This window comes from Bactrocera neohumeralis, chromosome 5 (genome assembly GCF_024586455.1).
Source record: "Bactrocera neohumeralis isolate Rockhampton chromosome 5, APGP_CSIRO_Bneo_wtdbg2-racon-allhic-juicebox.fasta_v2, whole genome shotgun sequence".
Taxonomy (NCBI): domain Eukaryota; kingdom Metazoa; phylum Arthropoda; class Insecta; order Diptera; family Tephritidae; genus Bactrocera; species Bactrocera neohumeralis.
The window spans coordinates 76,500,149-76,526,104 of NC_065922.1; the positions used below are offsets into that span (position 1 = coordinate 76,500,149).

The following is a 25,956-nucleotide window of genomic DNA, read 5'->3' on the forward strand; positions in this document are numbered from 1 at the left end:
GCATGTTTGTGCGTGTGTGTGTGTGTGTGGGTGCTATAATAACATCGCCAATAAGCGCGCGCAGCAACAACAAATGCCTATTAGTGTCAGTACATGCATGCAACAGCTTGTGCGGCTGGCTTTAATTGCCTTTCGAGCAGCGCCAGTGAAAGTCATTACATGTGAGCAAACAAATACATATTTACGCGCGAAAAAGGCGCTTGGAAAAAAGCGGTTGAGTGTAAAAATAAACATTTTTCAGCCGCAAATTGCATGCAGGCCACGTCGCTGATGCTTGAATTGCATGCGGACAGCTGCTACAGTAATGCAAACAAAATTATCTATATGTAAAACATTTGCATACGCCTACAACAGCAATAAGCTGTGACAATAATCGATATGGTTGGCATGAGCACAATACTTTGAATACCGTTAACATTACCAGCACAGCGTTTATCATTATCCACTGAGCTGAAATGTAACATTCAATATTTTTGAAGCTATTACAATTTTCTTTACAGTAATGATTACCACTACAATTAAGACTACAATTACAAGTAATGATTACTAACTCCCATATAAATATTTCGCTGTACATAATTATATTAAACAGCATCACAATAATTCAGATTGCAATGAAAAGGAGTAATCAGTACATTTTTCGACACTTGTTTTTTTTTGATTACTTTTGCATTACTATTTATATTATAGTTACCATAATCATTGCAACCATAACAGTTATTTTATGTGGATGTACTAAAAGAATTTAAGATTACTAGTTAGACTATCGCTACAATTGCTGTAATCATTACAAATACAATAATTATTTTGTATTGGTGTATTTAAAAATTTTAAGATGCCAAAGATTTCGCTTGTAGATACATTAATCAGCATCAAAACTAAGTATACAATTGGCAAAAAAGCAATCATAGCAAATTCATCCCGTTTTTCCTTTTAATTACATAATCGTTCTTGATTACAATTTGCATTACTCTAACAATTACCGTAATTATTACCCCCATAATAGTTATTTTATATGGAAGCATTAAAAAATATAAGATTACAATGTAAAAAAGTAATCATTACAAATTTCTCAATTTTTTTTTTTCGAATTCATGATTGTTTCGCATTACTCTTTATAAGTATATGGTTATTTTATATTGATGCAATTAATTAAGATTAATTTATCACAACAGTTTCTTTAAATTTAAGTTTACAGTATAAGAAAGAGAATCATTACAAATTTCAAAATTTTTTTCTTCGCTTATGTAAAGGTTTTGAATTACTATTTCAATTACCCTAACAATTACTATAATTAGTACCACGATATTTATTTTAAATGAATGCATTAAAAATTAAATTACAATTAAAAAAGTAATCATTACAAATTTCTCAGTATTTTCTTTGATTACGTAATCATGCTTGATTACTATTTGAATCAGCTTGAAAATTATTGCAATCCATTCAACCCAAATGCCTATTTTATTCTCGATGCATTATCGATGCTTTCTCATTACCTTTGCTTTTCCATTACTATAATCATTACATTGAAAGTCTTATAATTTTTAATGTTCGCTATATATTTGCCATTTTTTTATTCAATGTATTTGGTTTTTTTATTAATAATGCAATACACAAATACCACTACTTTAAAATCTTCATTATAGTTATTAGTATGATTACAAATACCATTACCATTGCCAAATTCCATTACTAATTTCCATTAAAAATTACAATTCTTCATTCGTATTATTTGTATGCTTGCAAATACCATTACCAGTACCAGTTAACATTACCAAATATGATTACTGATTTCCATTACAAATTACCATTACCAAATATAATTAATTATTTCCATTACCATTACCAAAAAACATTACCAATTACCATTACAATTACTCTATTATTATTTTTGTCACTGGGTATATCCATGTACATACATATATCCCTACTTATATTACATTTGCGAATGATAAAGAGGCCTCAAACATAATCTCATCAAAATTTTGCGCAAAGGATTGTTGCCGCATATATAATATATGTAGAGTGGGACAAAAACAATTTACAACAACAACTGATAGTTAAGTGCAAAGTTGGGTTTTATGCGACTGCAAGCGCCTGAAAATTTCCAATAATGCCAATGAGGCGGCCATTGTTAAGCCAACTCACTTGAGCGCCATGTGAAACAACAAAAATTAGCAGCACACACAGAATTGCAAATATTGACAAGCGCATAAGTTCGCAAATGAGTGAATAAGCCAGCGCGCTGCTGCTTTCCCCAACTCAAAGCCATTTACGGCCGCCGCTCAAACATTCCAGCGCTCAGCCACTGAGCAAACACGCAGCGCAGCATTTTCCCACATGCTCATCAGCAACGTCATAATCGGCATGCGGCATCTTACGTTCGCCACAGCCCCGCGCGAGTCCTTTCGGCGTGCGGACAACCGCATTTAGCACTCAAGTTGACCCAAATTGCGAGTTAATTTGAATGAATTTAATAAAAATTGTGCAGGCGTGCGAAAAAATCACTTGCAGCGCGCTTGCATGCAAATTTCCATGCACACGCACACACACACACACGCGCACTAATTGAGTCGTTGATGCGGCAGTTTTTGCGCCGAAAAAAGGATTAATAGCCTGACAGCGCTTTTGCGCACGCACGCACACTACCTCGCTTTGTAATGCAGCCACTGCGGCAACAATAATAGCTACAAAAACAATAAATGCGCACTGCAATCTGCTGCACAGGCTCATTGTCAATTCAATTTAAATTCATTGCAGGCAGCTGCTCAGCTCAGCGGCAGAAAGCCAATCGACGCGCCAGCGAATATTTGCTGTTGTAATGCAATGTAATGTGCGGGCGGACAAAGTAATGCATTAATAATGCCACATGCATCATCGGCAGCACAACATGTTGCATACCGCGCATTAGTGGCAATTTTTGTTATTGCAGCGCAGCTGACAGCCTTTGAGGTTCTGAAATGTTGCTTACTTTCCTCAGTTGAAGCTGGAAAAAAGTGAAGCAAATAATCAAGTATATTAAACGAAAAAGTTTTTAATTTGTTTGCATGGCTGATGTCATTAATGAATTTTCTTTCGCTCTCCTTGTTTTATATTTTCTCTCTATCCATGTGCTCTTCGCCGGATATTCATTTAACTTTCAGCCTTATCGTTTCAAACAGAGTTAGATAAGCAAAACAAGTGCCCTTGGCCGATTAAAATCCTGTACAACTCCAGTACCGTAGAACCATCAGTTTTATGAATTCGTCTTCGTCTCTTAACTCTCTAAAAATATATATTTATAACATCGTCCTTTGTTCCATTCATGTGATCATTTATTTTACTATTTCATCATTAAAATCAGTGGTATTCCCAGTTTAACTTTATGATTACCATTACCATTACCAGTACTAATGCGCTATGGTATGACAATAACAACTATAATTACCATTACTAATGCTTTTACCAAAACATTTAGTGAATATTACGCTATAATTACTTTTCCATTACTAGCATTCTATTGCTTTAGCGAAAAAAAAGTTATCGACTATTTTCCATTACAGCTTTCATTACCATTTACTTTCTCATTATCACTATGTAAATAATTACCAGTACCATTATCATTACCTTGGTATTGCAGTAGTTAAAAATAATTACCGATTATGTGACGGTGTCAATTTGCCATTACAGTCTCCAATCTAAATTACATTTTCATTATTACAGCATATGTAATTACCAGTACCAGTACTGATTACTTTATATAACTGTAACTAAAAAAAAATAACGGTTATTTCCCGTTTTCAACTTGTCACCACAGTTTCAAATATGATTTAGTTTTTGATTACTGTCTTGCATATAATTACCAGTACCATTATCATTACTTTAGTTAGGAGTTAGCTATGCTCTGCTACATACAATTGCGATTTCGCGCGATAAAAAAATGTTAAGCCCGAATTTATGATTACAATACTATTACTTTTACCATTACTCTGCCGTAATTACTCTATAAGTATTTTTATTTCATTATACTAATGCAAAGTTGTGAAATTATTATGATTTATTGTTTACTTCAAAGTTTAAAAAATTGCAGTAGAACTCCCAGAAAATGCCCATACAATAGTCAATTATTTCATCATTAAGTCATTGCAGTAAATTAAATCGCTAATTAAATTAGCAATTCAGCGATTAAAAGCCTCGTCTCCGTTATCCGCATTGTTGCATTCACAGCCAAATCTAGTTAATTTGATGTAATGGCGCCTTGCCTCCCACCTTTCACCTCCAACCTTCACTCTTCATTACTTACAACGCATTACACAGCAAACGCACTTGTCGCTTCGCTCACCTCTCTCCCCTTAACAATTTTCAATTTAATTTCAGTAATTGACCATGATTTCTCATGACCGATTTCACAGTTGAGCGCTAATGTTAATCACTGCGAACAGATAAACAGATAAACTGACAGATACGCAACAGCATTGCATGCATTACAACAACAATTACAACATACATATGTATTTTAGCAGCAAAGCGCCACAAGGCACAGCAGCAAAATATCGAAAATCACAATCGCTTCGATGAAGAACACACACTCATTGCACTAAACAACAAAAACAATTATTCATAATGATTTTTGACATTCAATCACTTGAAAATCGCTGAGGGTGAGCTGTATGGCAGAGAGTGCGCCAGCTACAGTGCGGGCTGTAGACGAAGGCAAATGGATTTGTTGAAGCGTACAATGACACGCATGTGCTTCGTATCGCTTTCGTATGCAGCCACAGTAATCACGTGGTATCATATTGGCCCAGTATCTTGCAGAGCACTCGTACATAGCGCTAACGAGCTGTTATGCATTTGGGGAGATTTTCGAATTTCTGTAGGGACTCAAATATTTTAATTGCGAAATATATTTTCTCTAAAAATAAAATGAAATTTAGCCAAGGAGTAGAAGGTGGAGAGTAGGTGGAGGTAGAAGCACATAGTGATCTCTCCCATGGCAGCTGCTTCACAAAAAGAAAAGTGAAATCGGTAGTTACTGTACTATACTCTCCATAATTGAAATTTATTAATATCACTACTGACCTACCTCTCGCTCTCTTAAGGAACGAAAATTACTATTGTAATCAATAGGCAATGGAGCATCAGAGTTCTATTTCGATAAGCTGGAATAACTTTTGGACTGGCAGAATAAAAGAAGAGGGGTAGATGGTTCAAAATTAGACTACGCTTTGGCATTATTGATAATTCGTTGCTATCAATAAGAATACTACCCTCATAGATCTTTCATCATACCTCAATGGCACTAATGTATGTCAGAAAACAATTATGTGAGATACGCTGCCCTCTTTTTATTGCTTCTGTCCATCTGCTAACTCGTATAACTCGTCTCCTTATGCATTCTTCTACAATTTGCGTCTTCTTTAGGTGTTTAAGCCCGCTAAGATATAATTATTTACTATAGTTACTCATGTTTGCCATCACATCAAAATATCTTCAGCGAAAAATTATTAATTTCTTTTCTCTTTCTTTACAGGTAAGTTTTGTTGATACACTGATATACCTTATATAAGCATGTAAGTAAACATTTAGATCCAGAAATATATTTCTCAAGGCTGATTTTAGATGTATAAAGCCCGCTTACCGCTAAACCTTGGTTATTCAGAAATATCTTTATGTAAAAACGTATCAATTTGCTATAACTCTTCCAAAAAACAGTGTAGATTTAAGCGCTTACAGTCATTTGTAACAAGAATCAGGTCCTCAGCTGTATCAATTATTTAAATTTTTCGAGTTATAAGAATATCCTTTAATTTTTGATTTTTCCTTATACAATTTGTATTAATATACTTATTTGTGAGAATCCTTAGCTAAAAGAACCCTGCAATTATTAACATATTTTGTATATTAATTATTTTATAAAAGTTTAGAGAATTACAAGTGCTAAACTGACTAACGAGCGAAAAATAAAGCAGTTTGTAATATAGTTCAGTCGGACTTGCTCGTACAGGTTACTGGTTCGAAAATTTCAATTACTAAACGTCTGAGTTCTGCATAGAGAGTGACATCTTTTCTCTTGCGATGTTAGTCTAACGGTTTAATATGTATCTAAGTCTATCAAATAAAGTGCTTGTTCTTTTTCTCTGTCTTCTTACGGCTCATTTTTCCATCTGTAGGGGTAATTGATGCCAAAAACCCAATACTGTTCTTCTGTCACCCCAGCACTTGTCTTCTCAGTTTTCTGAGTGTGTCAGCATTAGACTAAAACTGTATTTCAGACAAAAGCTGAAGACCAGCATATATAGGTATATATTAAGTTTCCCACGAAGTTTGTAGCACTCAAACAGAGACATCACGAACCCTATAAAAATCTATGTATGCTGAGTCGAGCCTTTCTGTCTGTAGATACGTGAATTAGTTCCTTTTTTCTAGATATCGCTCTGAAATTTTGGACACGTCCTTTTCTCCTTAAGAAGCTGCTCATATGTCGGAATCACCGTTACCTGACCACTATAGCATATAGCTGCCATACAACTGAACAATCGGAATCAAATGCTTGAACGGAAAACTTTTTTATTTGAAGCGATAACTTCACAAAATTAAGCATGGATTAATATCTGAGGCAATGATGTAATCTCCGAATTAATTGTACAGATCGGACCACTATAGCATATAGCCACCATACAAACTGAACACTCAAAATCAACTTTTTGTATGGAAAACTTTTTTATATGCGATGAATGTATAGCTTCTACGCTGCCAAAGTTCACGTCTTTGCTTGCTTTTAACTCATACACTTCTCAATGCAACCCTGCTGCTCTTGGGGTTTTCCGCTGCTTAGCTTTGCCATTTTTTGCAGCCGATAATTGCAGTGCTTACCTTCACTTAATTATTTCAAAGCCACTTAATTACCTTTTTTTCTCGGGCTTAATCCCATCTTGCACACAAATTTCACTTTTCTCATTAGCGTGGCATTGCACTTCGCATTTGTCCACTCACCTCTCCAGCGCGGCTTGCCACTTTGACGCTCTTTTTTCGCGCATTCATTTGCAAAATAATTATTTAATTAGAGAGTCATGCATTCTGCAACAAAAATTGTATTCGCAAATAATTTCGCAACATCTTTCACTTTTAATTTGCAACAACAACTACAGCCTCGCATTTTTTTGCTATGCATTTTTTGCACCACTTTGCCGCTTGCTCCGCCTTTACGCTTTTTAGCCGGCGACAGGCAATGAAAGTCAACTAAAGTGTCATTAAGTAAACCAACTTCATCAAATGGAGATAATAAAAACAACAACAAGCAACAAAAACAATTTGCGCAGCCACATTGCGTACGCGCCGCTGACAGTCGCATTTACCGCCGTCCGTTGGCGACAGCCAACAGCAGCGCTGAAAAGTACGCTAGCTACAGTAGCGTCGTGTTGTACTGCAATGACAACAATAATAAGAACAACAAAAGGTACAATAATAATAACAAGTGTTTGTTGTTGGCTGCCGCAACTGTCACATCATTGCTGACAGATGAGCAGAGTAATATGCGATTAGATAATAAAGTCACGTAATGTGACACTAACACAAGCGTAGCACACACACTCATATATTTTCCTATATACTCGTGGGCATATGTGGCTGCTGGGCACAATGCCACTAAAAGTACAACAATAATAACTTGTCATACCTTGTCAACCGCAGCACAGTTGTTATATTTTTCAACTAACTGTACCTGTGTAAGTACCTTTGTGTTGGTGTGTGCGCAGTTTTGTCGGTTTTGCTACATTTTCAAGTCTCAACTCGGCAGCAGTGCGATCTGCTTATTGTTTGTTTGCGCTGAATTGAAATTTTTTGCACTTTTTTCATAAAAATATAACAACTTGTGGCTTTGTACACACACGTATTTATATGTATACACACACTCATAACGAGGAATATGAATTTTTTATCAAAACACTTTCTAAGCGTTGTATTAAGCGCATTTATTCAATTTTCTTTTACGCTTATACATATGCATACATACATATATATAGAGTATGTTGTACATATTTCTTTGTGTCTTTGTTGTTTTTATTTTTTGCAAACTTCATGCCCAGCTACTAATTTTTGGCTTCATTTTTTTTTTGTTTTCGCTGGCATCTTAACTTTTTGCTCATCATCTTGTGGCGAAAGTGATGCTTAAAATGTGGCTTTTTGTCGAGTAATATTTTTACGCTGTTACGTAATAATAATACAATACTCACAACATAAAGCGCCCAAATTAGTGGAGATAGTTTGAAAATTAGAAAAAAAATTCAAGAAATTGTTTGTTAAACGAAACAGTCGATTCGATTTCAGTTTTTATATACATACATACATTTTTTTGAAAAAAAAAATTCATATGAAAAATAAAAAAAATTGTGGAAAATATTTGTATGTATTTCTGATATTTTTAATAATTAAATTTTTATTATAATTTTTTTTTTAATTTTTTTGTTAATTTTTTGATTATAAAAGCAAAAATATTGTTTCTTATGTCTTATCTTTAATAATTAAAACTTTTTCTCCTTATTTTATCATTGTTTTTCGAAAATTTGTTTAATACAAAACCAAAAAAAAAAATGTTTCTGCTGTTTTTTATATGTTATATATTTTTTATATATTTTCCAAAATTTCCATTTTATTAGAAGCTCAAATCGATTCGATTTAGAGTTTTATGTATACAAATATCTCGAAAAAAAATATTGGGTAGTCGAAAAAGCATTTTCGTATTTTGTCAATAGATGTCGTTGCAGTCGTATATTTCCAGTAGCACTGGATCACATTATGTCGTACCATATAGTGTTGTAAAGGTGAGATTTTAAGCTTCATGATACATATTTGTTTATTTATTTATTTATATAAATATAAAAAAACAAATAAGTTGAGTTTGGAACCCAATTATTTTTTAACATAATCTTGCAGTAAGCATATTGCTCGGAACACGATAAGCTAAAAGGAAATTTATTAAAGAGCGCTGAGCAAGCTCTTTAAATGCAGAGAGGAAATCTGGTGAAATGCAATAGGGTGAACGCCCCTCTTTTAAAGAGCTTGCCAGACTGAAATAGAGAGAAAATTCATTGCTCCGCCGAGCAATGAAGTCTTCAACCCCATAGGCCAATAATTTTAGAAAGAAATTATCCCAAAGTCTATGAATAGTTAATAGAGGAACGCAGTACTCGCTCTGATGCTCGAAGAAGTTGAGTTCCAAACTAGTTTTCAGCCAATTATGGCTATAGAGCACTAGACTACACCTCGATCCTCACCTGATTCCTAAAAATAACTGTCACAGAGGCCGTATTTTTTACGGCATCCAGCACTTCAGCGCCATTAGCGCAACAACTATACGCTTGCAACAGCCAATTTTCCACATTGTGGTAGGCCCTTGTTGACACCAAACAAATGCTGGCACCTCTTCTCAGCTTGAATGCATCAATTTATTTTGATGACTCGGCGAATTGGTAACGCCAAGCCTATATAACAGACGTCCAATGTTAACTGACTGCGCGCGACAACGGGCGCAGCGTTAGAGCCAAGCGCTGTCGAGCCGCCACTTCCGTCCGCGATTTTCTGTTGCATGTACGAGGCGTTGGCGCTATTTGCGGCAATGCAACGATGTCAGTTAATGTTTTTAAATCACGTGGGTTGTTGTTGTTACAGCTATTGTTATTTCTGTTAACAGCGCAACAAATATTGCCGACATTTTATGACAAAAGCGCAGCGTTTACTTGCGGCGTATGCGTTGCAAATTGATACATGCAATTAACTGTAATTACTTGTGCGCTCTTCCTCCGCTTCTTCCTCTTCTTGTGCGCGTTAACCACTTTAGTTACATTTAATTAAACGTTTACAGGCGGAAACGTAATTTTTCAAGGTTCCTTTGTGGTTGCGCATGCGCGCCGTCGTCACTTTTGTGGCCGCGCGCTTTCAGCGTAGAAATAATCGGGCGACAAAGTGCAAATGATTTCGGTTAATTGCACCATTTATCGTCTATTATTTTGTCACAAAAATTTTCTTCGCTTTCAACCTTGCGCATTTGCAACGCACGCGCAGCGCCGCCAAACGCCTTGCGAGCGACACCTTTTGCCGACGTCAGGTGACATAATCGACGGCGCGTTGACAGCGCCGACAGCAATAGTTTCGATAAATATTTTCACAATCAAACCAACAACAACAACAATAGTTATGAATGCAATTAAGTTTTGTGAAAAATTTGCGCGAGTCACGGCGCGGCGTTGAAATCGTCAAAAAGCTGCGTGAAAGTTACGCAAGCGAAATGAAGCCGATAAAAGCTAACTGCTACACATTGCCATATTAAATATTTTACGGCAATTAAATTAATTTTGTGCATTGAAAAATTATTAGAAAATTTCAATTTAGTGCAACTTTCAACACTTGTTGTGTGGTTAGTGTTGAAAGATCAGGTGAAGGTCGCAGCTTTGTGGAAGATTTGATTTAATAAGAAGAAATAGCTAAGTGCAGAGATACATAATGTGACGCATGCCTTTATATATTGGTACTTGAAAAATATTTGTGGCATTTTTGACATTTGAAAAAAGGCATCGGCGATTTCGGACCACGCCTGCATATGGTATATGTAGCTGCCACACAAATCAACCAATCAAATTCAAGTCCTTGTAAGGAAATTTTTTTTATTTCACAAGATATTTTCACGAAATTTGGCATTGATTATTGCCCAGAACAGTGCTACAAGTTCCGAGAAAACTGTTCAGTTCAGACTATTATAGCATATAGCTGCCATACAAACTGATCGATCAATATAAAATGCTTGTATGGAAAACATTTTTATTTGACAAGATATCTGCATGAAATTTCGACAAGATTATTAACGAAAGGAATAGTACAATCTCCAAAAATATTGTTCCGATCGCACCACTATAGCATATATGTATGTAGCTGCCATAGAAACTGAAGGAACAAAATCAAAACAAAGATCAGGTTATACCCTCTTATGCTATAAGAAGTGCACGTTTTCAACGTTTTTTTATATTTCATAAATATATATACCTCAATGTTCATACATACATATATGCATATGTATATGTGGTATTTATGGTAATGCCACAATGATTTGCCAAATGATTATTTCTTTTTGCGCTGAAAGTCAACAAACTGCACTTCATTCTCGTCATTCACTTGATTACACCACACAGTGCTTTGCTTATTATTGTTATTGTTGTTGTTTATATTAAAAAGCGACTGTCAGAATGTCAATATGTTGCGCATGACTCTGCGCTGAGCTGGTGCAAAAAGCACACGAATGAGCGCATACATAACTTAAAGTAAAAGTGTGTGTGTTTATGTGCATGTGGCAACATCAATTCAATTGGTTCGCCGAAGTCAACGCCATCGCCAGCAAATTCCATGGACTCACACGCTTACTCACCCACACCCTCACGCCGATCTATGGTAAAGCACACCATGGTGTTAATTGAGTTGTGTCGTTTTGTGGCGTTGACGCTTTTGTAACCGTCACTGTGTGTGTGTGTGTGGCTGTGTATGGCACCGTTCTTTTTTCGTTTTAATTATTTTATATTTATTTTTCAACAAATGTGCGCAACTTGTTTTATATGTGTGTGTTAAGTAAAGCAAGTGCTGGACAACGGCACAAATTGTGAAACCCGAAATTTCGGCATTTCCAAATAGCGGTTTGGGAACTACTGATCTTTAAGCAGGAATTTTTTTTATAAATTTAATTCATTATTTTTAGCAAAACTTAAAGATTTTAAAATTCTAATTAATAAAATAAATAGAAATATTTTTTGAAAAATTTAATTGGTTCGGTTGTATCAAAATAGAATACACTGAAAAAAATAGAAAAATGTTATTTTTTAATGCGATTAAATTAAAACAGTCCTACAATTAAAACAAAATCTATATCTTAATTTTATTGTCCCGAAATCCCGAAGTCACAGTCCCGAAATTTCGGGATCAGTAACAACAGCTTTTTTATATTTATATTTCGAAGCATTAAGTTCAATTAAAATTTAAGGCCAAATTTCATACTACTGAAATCCCGAAATCGCAGTCCCGAAATTTCGGGTTCGGGAACTAAAGCTCCTTTTTGTATTCATATTTATTTGCATTAAATAAAACTAAATATTAAACTGAATTTCACAATCCCGATATTTCGATACTGCGATTTCGGTATTCGACACTAAATTTTTTTACATTCTTATTTATATATGTACATATGTACATACACATGGGCGTTTTGTTGTTGACGCATAGCGGAACTGATGTGCTACAAATGTAAATTAAACTGCATTCGCATTTCGATTGCTCACTCGCGCTCGTCCCACACTCACACACACACACATTCACACACAGGGATAGACGTCAACTAATTGAGTAAATAAATGGAATTTTGTGTGTTGCAGCGCTGAAAAGAAATTAACTGCTGCAAATTAACACCGCGCAAAATACATAACCGCGCGCACACACACACACATACACACAAACTTGTAAGCCAAGTGATTTCGTGTGCGCGCTTAATTAAAATGTGACATGTGGCAGCAGATTTCAGAGCGGAAGAAAGTTAATTAACAGCGCAAAAAATTAAATTTTTCAGCAATTTTCATATGCGTACAAATCGCAATTTTTCGCTCCACAAAAATTTAAAAAACCATTAAAATGTTTCGCCAAACTTTTCAAACGCTTTCGAATAGTGCGAAGAAACTAGCGCCAGTGCCGCCATAATGAACCGCATAAACGTTTGTGAAACCCAGAAAATTGCAATAAATACGCGAAATCATTAATCATTTTATTGCTTTGTGTTTAACGGTAATTTGCGGTCACGCGCTGGCCACATTTCAGCGTCAGTCAACGCATGCGCGCAGTCAAAGCAGCAGTGCTCAAGCACAAGCCACCAACTCAAACACACACATACATACATAGACATATATTTGCTCAAAAGCGCAATAGTGTCTGCTATTTCTTTTGGCTTTTTGTCCACTCATTGTCCAGTGCGACAGAGTTAAGTAAAAAAGACTCGAACGTGTGGCCGCACGCATGCGCCGCATGCTAGTGGAGCAAGTTCAAGATTAATAGCGTGCGCTAAAGAAATAAAGTGAAGTGTTGGTAAAGTGGCCCGCTGCAATAAAATGCATAAATCATAAATGTTGCGACGTGTGCAAAAAGTTTAATTGCAAAAATTGTGAATTTATAATACAAAAATAATAAAGAAAAGTATAAAAAATGTATTTATGTGAAATAATCCAGTCTAATTTTTCAGAAATACAAAATAAAAAAAGCAAAATTCACAATTAAAAATTAAAAAATAGAATTAAACTTTTTTTACAAAAATAAAAACTTAAAAATGTGAATTTAGAAATATATACATAAATTAAAAAAAAAATTATGTGAAATAATGTCGCATAATTATTCAGAAAAACATTTTTAATTTTTTTTATAAAATTACTTCAAAGAATCTACAGAAAAACCTTAAAAATGTGAATTTAAAAATATTAAAAACATATATTTATGTCAAATATTAGGTAGTCGAAAAAGTCTTTTCGTATTTCTAATCGAATTTCAACTTATTTTTCTTATATGTATTTATAATGAACTTTAATGAACCAAATATGTACCATTTTGGTGGACAACTTTTTGCCATTTTTCCGCCAGAGACATTATTCAATTAGTGTAAAACTTTTCTGGTTTCTTAGCGATAAACTGCGACAAGTAATTTTAACAGGCTTCTTTTGAAGCCTACTTTACTCCATTAAGGGATTTCTGCATTGACCGAAACAAATGGTAATCCGATGGTGCAAAGTAAGGGCCATATGGAGGATGCATCAAAACTTCCCAGCCAAGTTCTCGCAGTTTTTGCCGCGTTATCAAAGATGTGTGTGGTCTAGCGTTGTCTTGATGGAAGACGAAGCCCTTTCTGTTGATCAGTTTTCAGTTTTTTCGATTGCTTGCTTCAATTTCATCAGTTGTTGACAGTAAAATGTAGAATCAATCGTTGGACCAGGCTGAAGCAGCTCATAGTGGATGATTCCTTTCGAATCCCACCAAACACTCAGCATAACCTTTCTTGGCGTCAATCCTGGCTTTGCGACCATTTGTTGAGCTTCACCACACTTGGAGCTTGATCTTGTTTGCACATTATTGTCGTTTTAGATCCACTTTTCATCTCCTGTTAAGAAATGGTTCGATGTCATTTCGTTTCAGCAAAGAATCGTAGGTGTTAATTCGGTCGATTAAATTTTTCACAGATAATTCATGTTTCATTGACTTTTTCAACGATAGGTCGACCACAGCGAGGTGCATCTTTCACATCCAAATTTCCAGAACGGAAGCGAGCGATTGTTGTGCTACAGGACCTGATACAGCATCATCTCCGTAAACTTCACAAATTTCATTGGCGGCTTGCTTAAAATCTCACCTTTCCAACACTATGTGGTATGACACAATGTGATTCATAGCACTGGAGATATATGTACATACGACATCTATTGGCAAAATATGAAGATACTTTTTCGACTACCCAATAACCAGAACAAAAGCGGCCATTACTACTCTAAAGCAAAGTTTTCCATTGTCTACGATTGCATCACATTCACCTATGTTTCCTATGCTATCCGCGTCACCGAGAGTCTGTGTTACCTCCTCCAAGCCACGTTCGTGTAAACGCTTTATTTTACCACATTGTTCCTTCAGTTTTTTTTTTTGTCATTGCTTGTTGCACATTTGCCGCACATATAACCACGCCTGCATCTAACATTTCAACTTTTCTTGCACAGCGGCAACACGTCAAGCCGGTTTCTGTGGGCTGCCACAGCTTCTAATGCACTCCAGCTCGTGTTTAAATTGTCAGCGCTGTTTTTTTAATGCCACAAGCAGCCTACATACGGGCCAATAAACGAGTATGTGATTGCTAAGTAGCAGCAGCCTGTTTGCGGTCTGCCATAAGCGCTGAAAATGCGCTGAGCAGTAAGCTGTAAATGTGCGCTTGTCGCCACCAGCTTCTGGTAAACGCGCCATATTTTTTCTATTTTTTTTTTTGACGCGAAGCTGTAAAACTTGAAATTCCATGGCACACCTCAAACGTATGCCAATTAGCTGTTGATTTGTGCGGTGCTCCCATTGCGATCTGCAAATCCACTCTTTCTACAGCCTGCGCCTGGTCGTTGGCATTTCCACTGCTGCTGCAGCTACTGCTGCTTTCATTTCGATATTATAATCACATAAATATTGCGCTCACACTCCTCAAACTTCATACGGCAGCCACAAATTAAACGTCTCACATTTTTCCCCTAAAAAACGGTCGCTTTAAAGTCGAAATTACGGCTGCTACCACAAATTTGCGCATATCGTTGCGTATTACCGCAATTATGGACCAATTAAAGCGGCAACGCGCGCCGCGCACAGCTGCGCTATTAATCTTTGCAACGCTCCGCTGTCATTCATTACTGCCGTCGAGGTCAATAGCATCTCACGCGCAACTTTCTAGCGCCAACAGGCTGGCTACATTCCGGATGGCCCCCCGCACCGCCTGTACGCGTCTCACTTTGCTCACTTGTGCGTTCATGCGATTTTCATTCAGCCTTTAAGTGAGCGTACGGCCCAGTCGGTCAGTCGGCTCGGCCGGTTTTGTCGATACGCATATAAAAATTATGACAAATTGCAAGAAGATTGCGCTGGGCTTGCAGTGGCTGCGCGCCACATCGCCGTCCAACAGGTAGAACATCCGCTGTAGATTAACTTAGATTTAGTTTGCGCGCAATTCTGAAAGGAAATTGTAATTAAGTAATTAATGTGAGGGGAGTCGAAAGAGCTGGCGAGCTGGCGTGGGAAGTTCATGTGTTTACGTGTCGGTCGACAACGCGGCCTTACACTTGCCCAGTGAATCAGCGAATGATTGGCGATCTTGCGCTTAACAGCTTTGCTTTTATGCCGCTTTTCGCGCTGGTTCTCTTCCTTTTGGGTGCGCCACCGCGTACTCGTATACCTAGATCTGCGGCGGCTAATGGAGCTGTCAGAGAGTACCAGCAAGAAGACGGTTTGGGGTTAATGGAGAATAATAAAGTGTAAATAATGAAGTAGGGTAATGACTGTGGGTCGTCGCTTCGGATAAACCTGTTGCGACGTGTTAAGAATTTAGAGGAAGTAACGGATTAAGAACGTGCTGAAAAGTTTTACTGATTTTAGTGCAAAAAATGCTGCCTATAAAGTTGAGGTAGTAATTACAAACTCTTCTAGTCTCTCTCATAAAGTGTATGGCGGATGCATTAACTTAAGAGTAGTTGCTTTTGGATTGAGGCTCGCCTGATGTTGTTTTATTAGGAAAAGCAATAATCATAGATTCCGCTAGGCTACTATTTTTGCTTAGAAATTTAGTATACCGTCTTGGCTGTAATTTATCAAAACTTGTATGAAATTTGGAAGAAAGTCGGCTTGCCTTAGTACACCAACTTCCGATATATTTTTGAAACCCTCTGCTGATGATTTATTCAAAACGCTGAGAGTGTTTGAGCTCTAAGAACTCTGTAATTTGAGTTTCGATCAGACACGGATACAATCGGAGGTTGGTTCCCAAGAAAATCAACCTTACGAAATCCGGATAAACACTGTATACCCGGTTAGAGACTGCAGCTTCTCTGATATCCATAAACCCGTAATATAAACAATCCACCGTCAGACGACGGCGTTGTAAAAACTGTGATTTTAGGCATCTCGAACAGAGGTCGCTGAATAATTTACTTCTCAATTGCCTATTCAATCCGAAGACGCACTTGTTGGCAAGAGTTATGCCCTTTTCTTTGTTTAACCTAAATTGTGCAGCTTCTTATTCCGAGCTTATTCTTTTTCAGGGTTTCTTCATCAGTCCGTCATTGCCTAAAACCTCTAATCTAGTCCCCGCATCTGTCTATTCAAACACATTGACCTCCATGCCACAATCTCTAACATCACTTCATCCACAATCTAAAGTTACTGCATCCATTTAAAGTATTTAAGATCCCACGAGTGCTCTTTACCCAAATACTAAGCATCTTAAAGCGATTTATTGCCACACGCGCGCCGAAAAAAGTGGTCAATAAATTTTCAAGTTCAAAAGCACACACAATGCCCAAAGTGTTATGGCACCTTGTACAAACATTTACAACACTAATTACAACAACAACCACAAAAACCAGTAACAGCTGCGCACAATTACGCACTTGAGCAGCGCCAAGCACACAGAAGCCATCGAGGTGAGGTAAAAAACGCCAGCGACGTAAACAAACAAAAACAAAAGCAAAAATTGCCTTGCAACAGCTGACGCGGCGAGCGACCACAAAGTCAAAGTCGCCATAAAGCGCACTTGAGCAGCGCCTAAGTCAAGGTTAGACACGGTTCAATTACCTCTTCAGCAGTCAGAAGCAAACGCTGCTGATGATTACGGATAAACGCATGATGTTGGATAAGCTGATGATGTTAGGTTTGCCTGAGCTGAGGTCGATGATGAGGTATACGCTGCTGTTTATGATGATTAACTCATGAGGTTAACGAGTAACGCTGTTCGCAGCGCCGCTTGAACGCGCCTCCGCCAGCGCGCTAGCCAGCCATGCGTAGACGCTTCATTTGTTTATATTTTTATTTGCATTAATTACACTAAACGCTACGCGGCAACATAGAAAAATTGTTTTGTGCGCGACGCCACGCAAGCGCTCCTCTAGTTTGGCGACGGCACCTGCTGTTAGTGCTAAATTACAAAAAAAAAAATATGAAAAAAATGCGCGCTACCGCTTGGCAACAAGTGCGCGTGTGTCTGTGTCCGCGAGACGTGCTTTGACGCGCGCTGGCGTTTGCTCGCATTACAGCAAGCCGCGCCATAACTGACAATATATTTGGGCAGCTCGCAGCGGCCGCGCCATAATACGCGCAATGTTGGAACTTGATATGCAAAGTGTCAAACGCGTCGAGCGCGCGACACAGTCAACTTTTTGGGTTGCCAAGCAACGCGCCAGAAGTTCGGCAGAATTTTTTCTAATGCTCATCTAAAATAATAAAATTGTAATGAGAAAAGTAATCGAGGGCAGCAGCAATCCCTTTTTACGACTCAAGATGAGAGCGTCGCCTTTTTATGTTGTGCAAATATCTAAGTTTATTGTTTCTTTTCTAATAAATTTTAAGTGTTTTAGACGCTGGCATTTTCTGATTTTTTGTTTACTTTATTACTCATTAGTATTTATATATGAAGTTTGTCATACTCAGAAGTAAACGTCGGAGACCATATGAAGTCTGATCCGAAGATCGATCCCAATCAAGTTCTTCTTTGAAAAACTTTTTTCATTGAAAAGGTAACGTCGCGAAATTTGGCATAGATTATTATTCAATGAACCGCTGTAATATCAGAAGAAACTCTTTAGATCGGATCACATGTCATACAAACTAATCGATCCCAATCAAGTTCTTGTATAAAAAACTTTTTTTTTTGTTCTTAAGAATCTAATTACTTAAGCATTTAAGCGTTCAAATATATTATTATCTAAGTGTATTAGTCCTTTACGCATAAAATTGCCAGTTCACGCTTAAATATGAGAGCACGACTACATATCGTCACCTAAAATGTAAAACAAGGTATCGTCAAAAACATAAAAATTGAGTTTTTTATTGCTTACGATTCACTACATCACATTACATATATGTAGCAGAAAATTTCCAGCTTTTGCTGTGGGATATAACCAATATATAACCGATTTATAACTAATTTATATCCAATTTATAACCAAAATTCAAAATTCAAATTTTGTTTCAATATGAGTTGCTGCTATTATATCGGTTTTCCTTCGCCTGTAAACTTATGAAAAGTGTTGTTATATTATTTTGCATTTTAGGTGACGATATGTACCTAAGCACATACTTGTACATACATAAGTACCGCATAAGTACATATATGCAACATAAGTTCGTAAGTACTTTATAAGCAACAAGTGTGACGTTACCTTGTCTTGTAGGCCTTTAGGTAACTAAGTATGCAGCTAAGTGCACAAGCATGCAAGTACGTACGTAAGTGCGCACGAAAGTATGTAAGCACTCAAGCTTGTGCTTTGGCAAGTTTACAGCATTAGCCAATGTTATTAACTGTTTTGCGACGCTTTGTCCGGCTAATTTCATAAATCACAAACCACTTTCGGCTTAATCAGGCTGCGCCGTCGTCACTAATGCATAAATGAAAGTGGTTTAATGTGGCAATTGCCGCCGTTTGTGGCAGCTGTTGCTGTGGCGCGCTGCCTGCCAATAGAAAACGAGTTTGTTTTTACTTTTTCGTGCAGCCGTTTTTCGCTGGTTTCTATTTAATTTTATTTTTCTTTTTAATTTTATTTTTTATTTTTTGTTTTTGTTATTTTGGCAGCTGTCATTTATGCGCCTGCCGTGGCAACTTTCGCTATCATTGCTTTTGCATTATCTTGTTTGTCTACCTTTGTTTGGATTTTGTGCTTTTCCACTCTGGATTTGTTATTATCTGTCACGAAACTCATTCATACGTGGAAAGTTCATAAACATTTTATTACGGTTTAACGCACTCGCTCGGTTTCTTCAAACTGGTTTAATTTCAAATTGATTAAGACAAGACATTTCAAGTAGTTTTATGTTGATAAGACACATAAAAGTAATATCTTCTTTTTTTCTATATTGCAGATTCTGCGGAAGAACATCAACTTCTGTCTTTTTAAAGGGTAAGTGTCGATCTACTTTGTTTTTAGTTAGTCTACCAGCATAAAATCTTAAATCACGTTATCTCTTCAAAGTCTTAACGCGGGAAAATTTTCATGAGATATGGACTTAACAAATAAAATACTTAGACAGAAAATATAAGATAACCTCAAAGTGTCAAGCTATCTAGGGTACTAGGTTTATTTCAAGGCCATAACTAAATGATGATGATGTAATATATGCACTTCTCACAAAACAAATAGATGTTGCATAATCTGACAAAATATTTCAAAATACGAGCTTCTAATCTCACAAAAGATTTCCAAATATGAGCTTCTTCTATATAGTTCTTTGGTTTAAATCTTTCTCTACAAAAATAGTTAGAATTCTTCTGAATATAGCGCAATATCCGCCGATAGTCAAATGAGCCATATTGAGTACATTTTTATTATGAAGTTCGAAGGATCGAATCAATGAGTTTCTCAGTTTGGGAGAACACGTTTTATAATTTACTGAGCAATTGTTAGCTTTTTTGATAAGAAACTCGAAAGACCTCTGAACTTATGTTCTTTGTTTTCTAGCCAGTCTAGCCAGTTCTTGATGTTACCCGACCACTATTTGGTGAATGAAGTATTAAACACTCCGGTTTTCTCCTTCGGTTTTATGAGTGCAACAGACTAAGAAAGTGGTCTCAACAAGAGGTTTTGTCGCTCTAAAACCCTCAAAACTTTAGATTTATTGTTCAGATTTTTAGTTATATGAGACTATCGCTTCCTTAAGTTTCTTCTCAGAAATCTCTTTTCACTAATACGAACCTTAAGAAGAGCTAGATTTGCACATACACACTCATGTTGACTATACGACCACAATCTTAACCATTTTCGCACAAAAAAGACTCCTCATTTTATAGTTTTAGATGTTATTCCAAGAGCTTCGAGTTCAACAATGTCATTTTCATTTTGTCCTTTGGTTTTATGGGCGCAAAAGACTATGAAGGAGGTTTCAACACTTCGTTGCTCCAGAACACTCAAAATATTAGCACTTCTTACTAAGAATATTAGTCAATTAAGACTCCATCTCTCTTAAGTTTCTTCACAAGTAAGAACCGAACGAAGTTTTAACGTTATCCTTACACGCTCATTTTGTGGTCTCAACATTGTTAAGTACTTTGGCACCGAAAATACTTATTATTTTCTGGATTTGAATGGTATTCGTTTTTCGACCTACCACATACCGATTTTGTCCTTCGGTATTATGAGTTTTACTGCTAACTCGTCGAAGAGAAACACTAAAACTCATACATCTCTATATCCAAAGATATGAGAATGCATCCATCACTGCAGAAAAGACACGAAAACTGTCTGAAGAACCTTCCAACTCGTCGAAAATTTTCTGAATTCTACACTAGACATTCTGAGAATGAAATACATACCAACTTAACCCTAAAGCCTAGCCAGAGCGTGTAAAACCATCCAATCCTGCGTAAAACCATTACTTTGCCAACAAGCCCCACAGATTAGGCTTGAGTAAATTACAGTTTGATTTTGTTTAATTCATGCACAAGTTTCTGGCATTCCAAAAATTCAAAAACTTTGCATTCGCACACAACCACACACATTCCCGTTATGCTTTATGCAATTAAATCTGCATCAAGCAAAGTTATTGCCTCACTTTAGTTGTGTGCTGCAAGTTTTTGTGCGCAACTCTTGCGCTTTTTTTGTGGGCGTCATTTATCTTCAACTGTTCTTCAGACTTTTGCTTTTGACATACATTTACAGTTATGCATTAGCACGAAACTTATGCCTTTCTTGCTGGCTTGCTGGTGTCTCATCACTCTTGCATTTTTGTGTCGGAAACAATGTTGCATTTATGCACATGTTTTGCACTTGCTGCTGTTGTTGTCGTGCAAATTTGTTGAAATGCCAACAAGTAAAAGTTCTGTGTAAAATTATTTTATGATTCGTTGTTTGACTTGGTAAACATGTTGGTGCATGAGTCAGGGTGCCGAAGTGCGAGTGCCAACGAGTGCGAAATATACTCGCAGACAGCGGGTGGTGGCATATATGTATATAGAATAGAAATTAGCTGTTGAAAAGAGCAATCAAATACTTGTATAATATCTTTAAGAAAGAAATGATACTGATACGAAGAAAATTAGTTCTGAAACTCTGCTGGTAACGTTGCAGGCTTGCATTTTGAAAACATTGGCCACTAGCATCACTGGCACTGCCATTTCGTTGTTTTTCCGCGCTCTTTCTGAGTCCCACTACATAATACCTGCAATTAGTTGCGCTCCACACACTTTCTTGTATATAAAAATATTTTTAAAAGCCTGTCGAGAATTCCATACTAATTTTTTGAAATGAAAAAAATATTTTACACTATTTTTTACCATATAATGGCTGCAATTAGATGCGATTGTGACACTTTCTGCTATATAAACATAATTTTTTAAACCAGTCGAGAATTTCAGTCGCATTTTTTGAGATGGAAGAAATACATATGTAGCGCCTTTTTCAATACGCCTAGTCTCTCTACTCTAGTCTCTATCCTTTAACGTTCCAGTTTAGGCCCGTATATCAAACTGCCGCGCTCATAATTTATTTCAATACACACTAACGGTATTTCGAAACTTCTTCACCGCCACTAAATCAAAAATAAAAACGCGCTACTACAAAACAACAGAAATAACAAAAGCATGAAATAAAAAGCTTGCTGCTCGTGTCAATAAAGTTTGAGCGTGTTATCTACAACGTATAGGCGCAGCAACTTCTGCACTCAGCCGCATGCAACACAAATACAAAATACTGTATAACATCCCACAAATAATAATTTTCAACAGCGTGCATGTATTGGCTGGAGAGCTGCGCGCCAAACACGTATGCAGCTAAAGTTGTCCAGCCGCCAACCGCACCGAAACCTCGCTCAGCATGTTCTAGCGGCGAGGACGACACACTTTGTTTAGTGGCTCTGCTTCCTCGCTGTGTTGCTCGAGCTGGTCAGTAGCTTATTCGCAGTTCACCTATTTTTTTTCTTTATATTTTTTTCCCTTTATTTTTATTTACTCCATTTATTTTCGCTTTTTACTCGCTTTCAGTTATTTGTGTCTTTGTTCGCCAGTCAATCCTCTCGGTATATCCTCTCTGTATGCCTGCTTTTGCCTCACCCGCTTTACCGTTGACGTCCAGCTTCTAAGCGCCTGTCGATTGCTAGTTTACCATTGCAACAATGCCTGCCTTTTTATCTGCTTGCAGCAGCGGTAAACTGTGCCACATTCTAGTTGCTGCAGTGCTCTTCCTTTGCTTCTTTGCTTACCGAAAGTGGGTTGCTTTCCCAGCTTTGCTCCATTTTTGTTGTTTGCTTTACTCTTTGCATTTTTTTTGCATTTTTTGTACAATTTTCTATTTATTTTATTTTCGACTTCACGGAAGTTGCTATTCGACTCTATTGAAAACTTTATACCATTATCCTATTCACATCCTGTCGCTCGTTGGTCTGCATGCAGTTGGAAAAGAGCGTCGTGCAAAGCCACCATTGCAATCGCGTTCGCTTGTGGATACGAGTGTGCTTAGTGGAAAGTGCGAGTTTATTTAAATGCACAGCAAGCCGTGGCAAGCGGCAATTGGCGAGGAAACGGCGGAAATGGCGGTAATGCTAGAAAGTTAAGGCCTTGCGAATTCGAACTGCACTGAAAGCGAAGGTTATTAGATTTAAAGAAAATGCAAAAAACAGTTCGAAATAAAGTTTAAAAGTTGCCAAAAAGTGGCGTGTTATAATTGAGTGTCCATTTGGGCAACTTGCGCTCCAATGTGGCAATTATTTGGTCTTGAACGTTGCAAAAAGAAGTCCTTTTGTGATTGGTGATGAAAATCGGAAGCATTACGACAACACAAAAACGTGCGTATCGAAAGCTAGCCAGTCAGGCCCAGCAACGAACGCGATCTGTATTTGTTAGGACCAAAGCGGGTGCTGTGTTGTGAGTTTCTAAAGCCAAGAGAGCTTCTAAAACCGTGTGAAACCACTATTAGAGAACCCTGTCGACAAGAGCTCATCAAATTGAAACGAGCGATTGTCGGAAAAGACCCAGAATTTGTAACAAGACGCAGCAAAGCTCCGTCTCGTGTTGTAAGACTGGATAAAAACTATTTGTAAAACAGCGGCTTGCAAATTTGACTCACCCGCCTTATAGCACAGAGTTTAATCTTTCTGCCTACCATTTGTTCCGCTCGATGCAGAAGGCCCGCACTGGAATACGGTTCACATCAAGGCAGGATATCAAAAATTTACTTGATTTATTCTTGGCTACCAATCCGGCACAATTCATTTGGGCTGAAATCCATAAACTGTCGGAAAATCCTATACCTTCTGTCCTTTATATTTTGAACAAAAAAACCGCACGTATCTAGTTATAGATCAATACTTTCGGTAACTGTCGGGAATAAAACATAGAGAATGTATATGAAAGATTGCATTTATAGCAAAAGTTGCTTTGCAGCGCCATCTGGCAGTTGTTGGCACTTCAACGCCTTCCGTTGACCCAGAAATCGCCGTAACTGGCCTCCGCAATCCTAGCACCGCCGTCGTGTGAAAATCAATTTATTGCGCCGCAAACTTGTATGCCAAATTCGTTGTCCAAGAAAGTCCAGAGATGTCGCACAATTTAAACACACTTGAAAGAATCTTCTGATTTTCCTTTAATACTTTTTTACAACACCGAATTTGTTGTTGCAAATTCAAGCAGTTTGTGCGAGTTGGCGAAAACTTTGTCGGCCAGCAATCGAGTCAAGCAGCTGTATTATACACGTCGCAAGTGCCACAGTCAAAGTACTCGAAGGCAACAAACACCACTTGAAACGTAAAAACGCAGTGTTGTACTCGAGCAAGTGGCCAACATGCAGCTGTGTATTTGTTGGGCCAACCGACGAATTATAAAGTATTTAAAATGGCATTTGAAATTGCCAACTTTTTGGACCGAAGACCGTAGCCGCCCACGCCACCCGCCGAAACGAGGCACACTCAGCACGCCGGCATGCGGCCTCATCAGTCGTGCAACCGCAAATTCATGGGCGCTGCCTGCTTCACCCACGCAACGGCAATCCATAGAAAACAACAACAACGCCTACAAATCCAAAGCGCACAACTTGCAAAAGTTTTTATGCTGTTGTTGACTCGCAAATAATTGTTGCATGGCATTTGTGGCAACATTAAAGGCACTCAACACAAAGTAAAGTGTCCGTACGACGGCGCTGCTTGGACTCTGTGCGGGGTTACGTCGAGAAATAGATATGCTGCAGCCGCAGCTGGAAGTTCAGTTGCCACAAATGGCAATGGTGCAACTTTTCGACCAGCACGCAGCACGCTTGACCGCATGCAAAGTGTCTCGTCGGTACGCCAACGCACTAGCTTTGGTTAGGAGAAGCCAATCTTTTGGAAGTTACGCAAAATTTAAGAGCTTGAGCCGTAAAGGAAAGCTGTGGAAGCGTCAATAACAGCATTTTAAGGAGACAGACTACAAAAAACTATGCAGACGAAAGTATTAAAGGACTTGCGAAAGGCTCTGAAATGCTTTCAATGCTGTTTTTTAAATTTATGGAACTGGAACTATATTCCTGAGCCAGCTTTTCAATCTTCGTCGAGTCCGAACTCTTAGACTCTTACATCTGGCGATAAAAAGTTCACACTTAATCAAATCCGATTAGGATGGGAATGGGCAGGTATTCCACTGTCCTCGTACACTCGGGCGCTGGATCTATGGACCTCGCGTGAGCTCAGAAAGCGTTGGTCAGCAACCAGCACTTGCGATGTTGTGTAAGCCTTCGGGCCCGTAGGGAACGTAGGAAGTCCATGAAACTACCCCTTCCACAACGGACAAGCGTCTCAAGTAGTACAAGCGGAATTATTCGTGGTCTCATGAATATCAGCCTTTTTACCTAACCTAAATCTGCCAACAACTCCAGTAATTTATGATTGAAATTCTGCAATCAAGCTGAGTCGGTTTTTTTACTCTTCAACAGAATTAAGTGAACAAGAAAAGCGCACACCGGTCACTGCTTTCTCACACGATCCGTCGCGGTTAGCCACAACAAGGAAGGCATAAATCAATCTACGTACACGAAAAGCGGCTAACCCACGCGAAGTACGCGCTTAGAACAAGTCTATAAGCGCATAAGAGCCGCACCCACGTCAGTTCTCCTGGCTGACACAACTGACAGTTGCTTGGCGCTGGCGCGGGTGGGCGCTGACAACGCACTCTCAAACACACCAATGCAAGTTTTTCTAAGATTTAAAACTGTCGCAGTGACA

The 25,956-nt window shown here is 37.7% G+C and overlaps 1 protein-coding gene across 3 annotated transcripts in view; it reads left to right on the forward strand.

Annotated features, from left to right (window-relative positions):
• LOC126760257 (uncharacterized) overlaps positions 1-25,956 on the forward strand; it is a 460,595-nt gene that overhangs the window by 386,153 nt on the left and 48,486 nt on the right. For all 3 annotated transcript variants that reach the window (XM_050475749.1, XM_050475751.1, XM_050475752.1), the window contains one exon: positions 19,639-19,676. The gene's annotated coding sequence lies outside the window, so the exon portion shown is untranslated. The remainder of the gene's footprint in view (positions 1-19,638; positions 19,677-25,956) is intronic.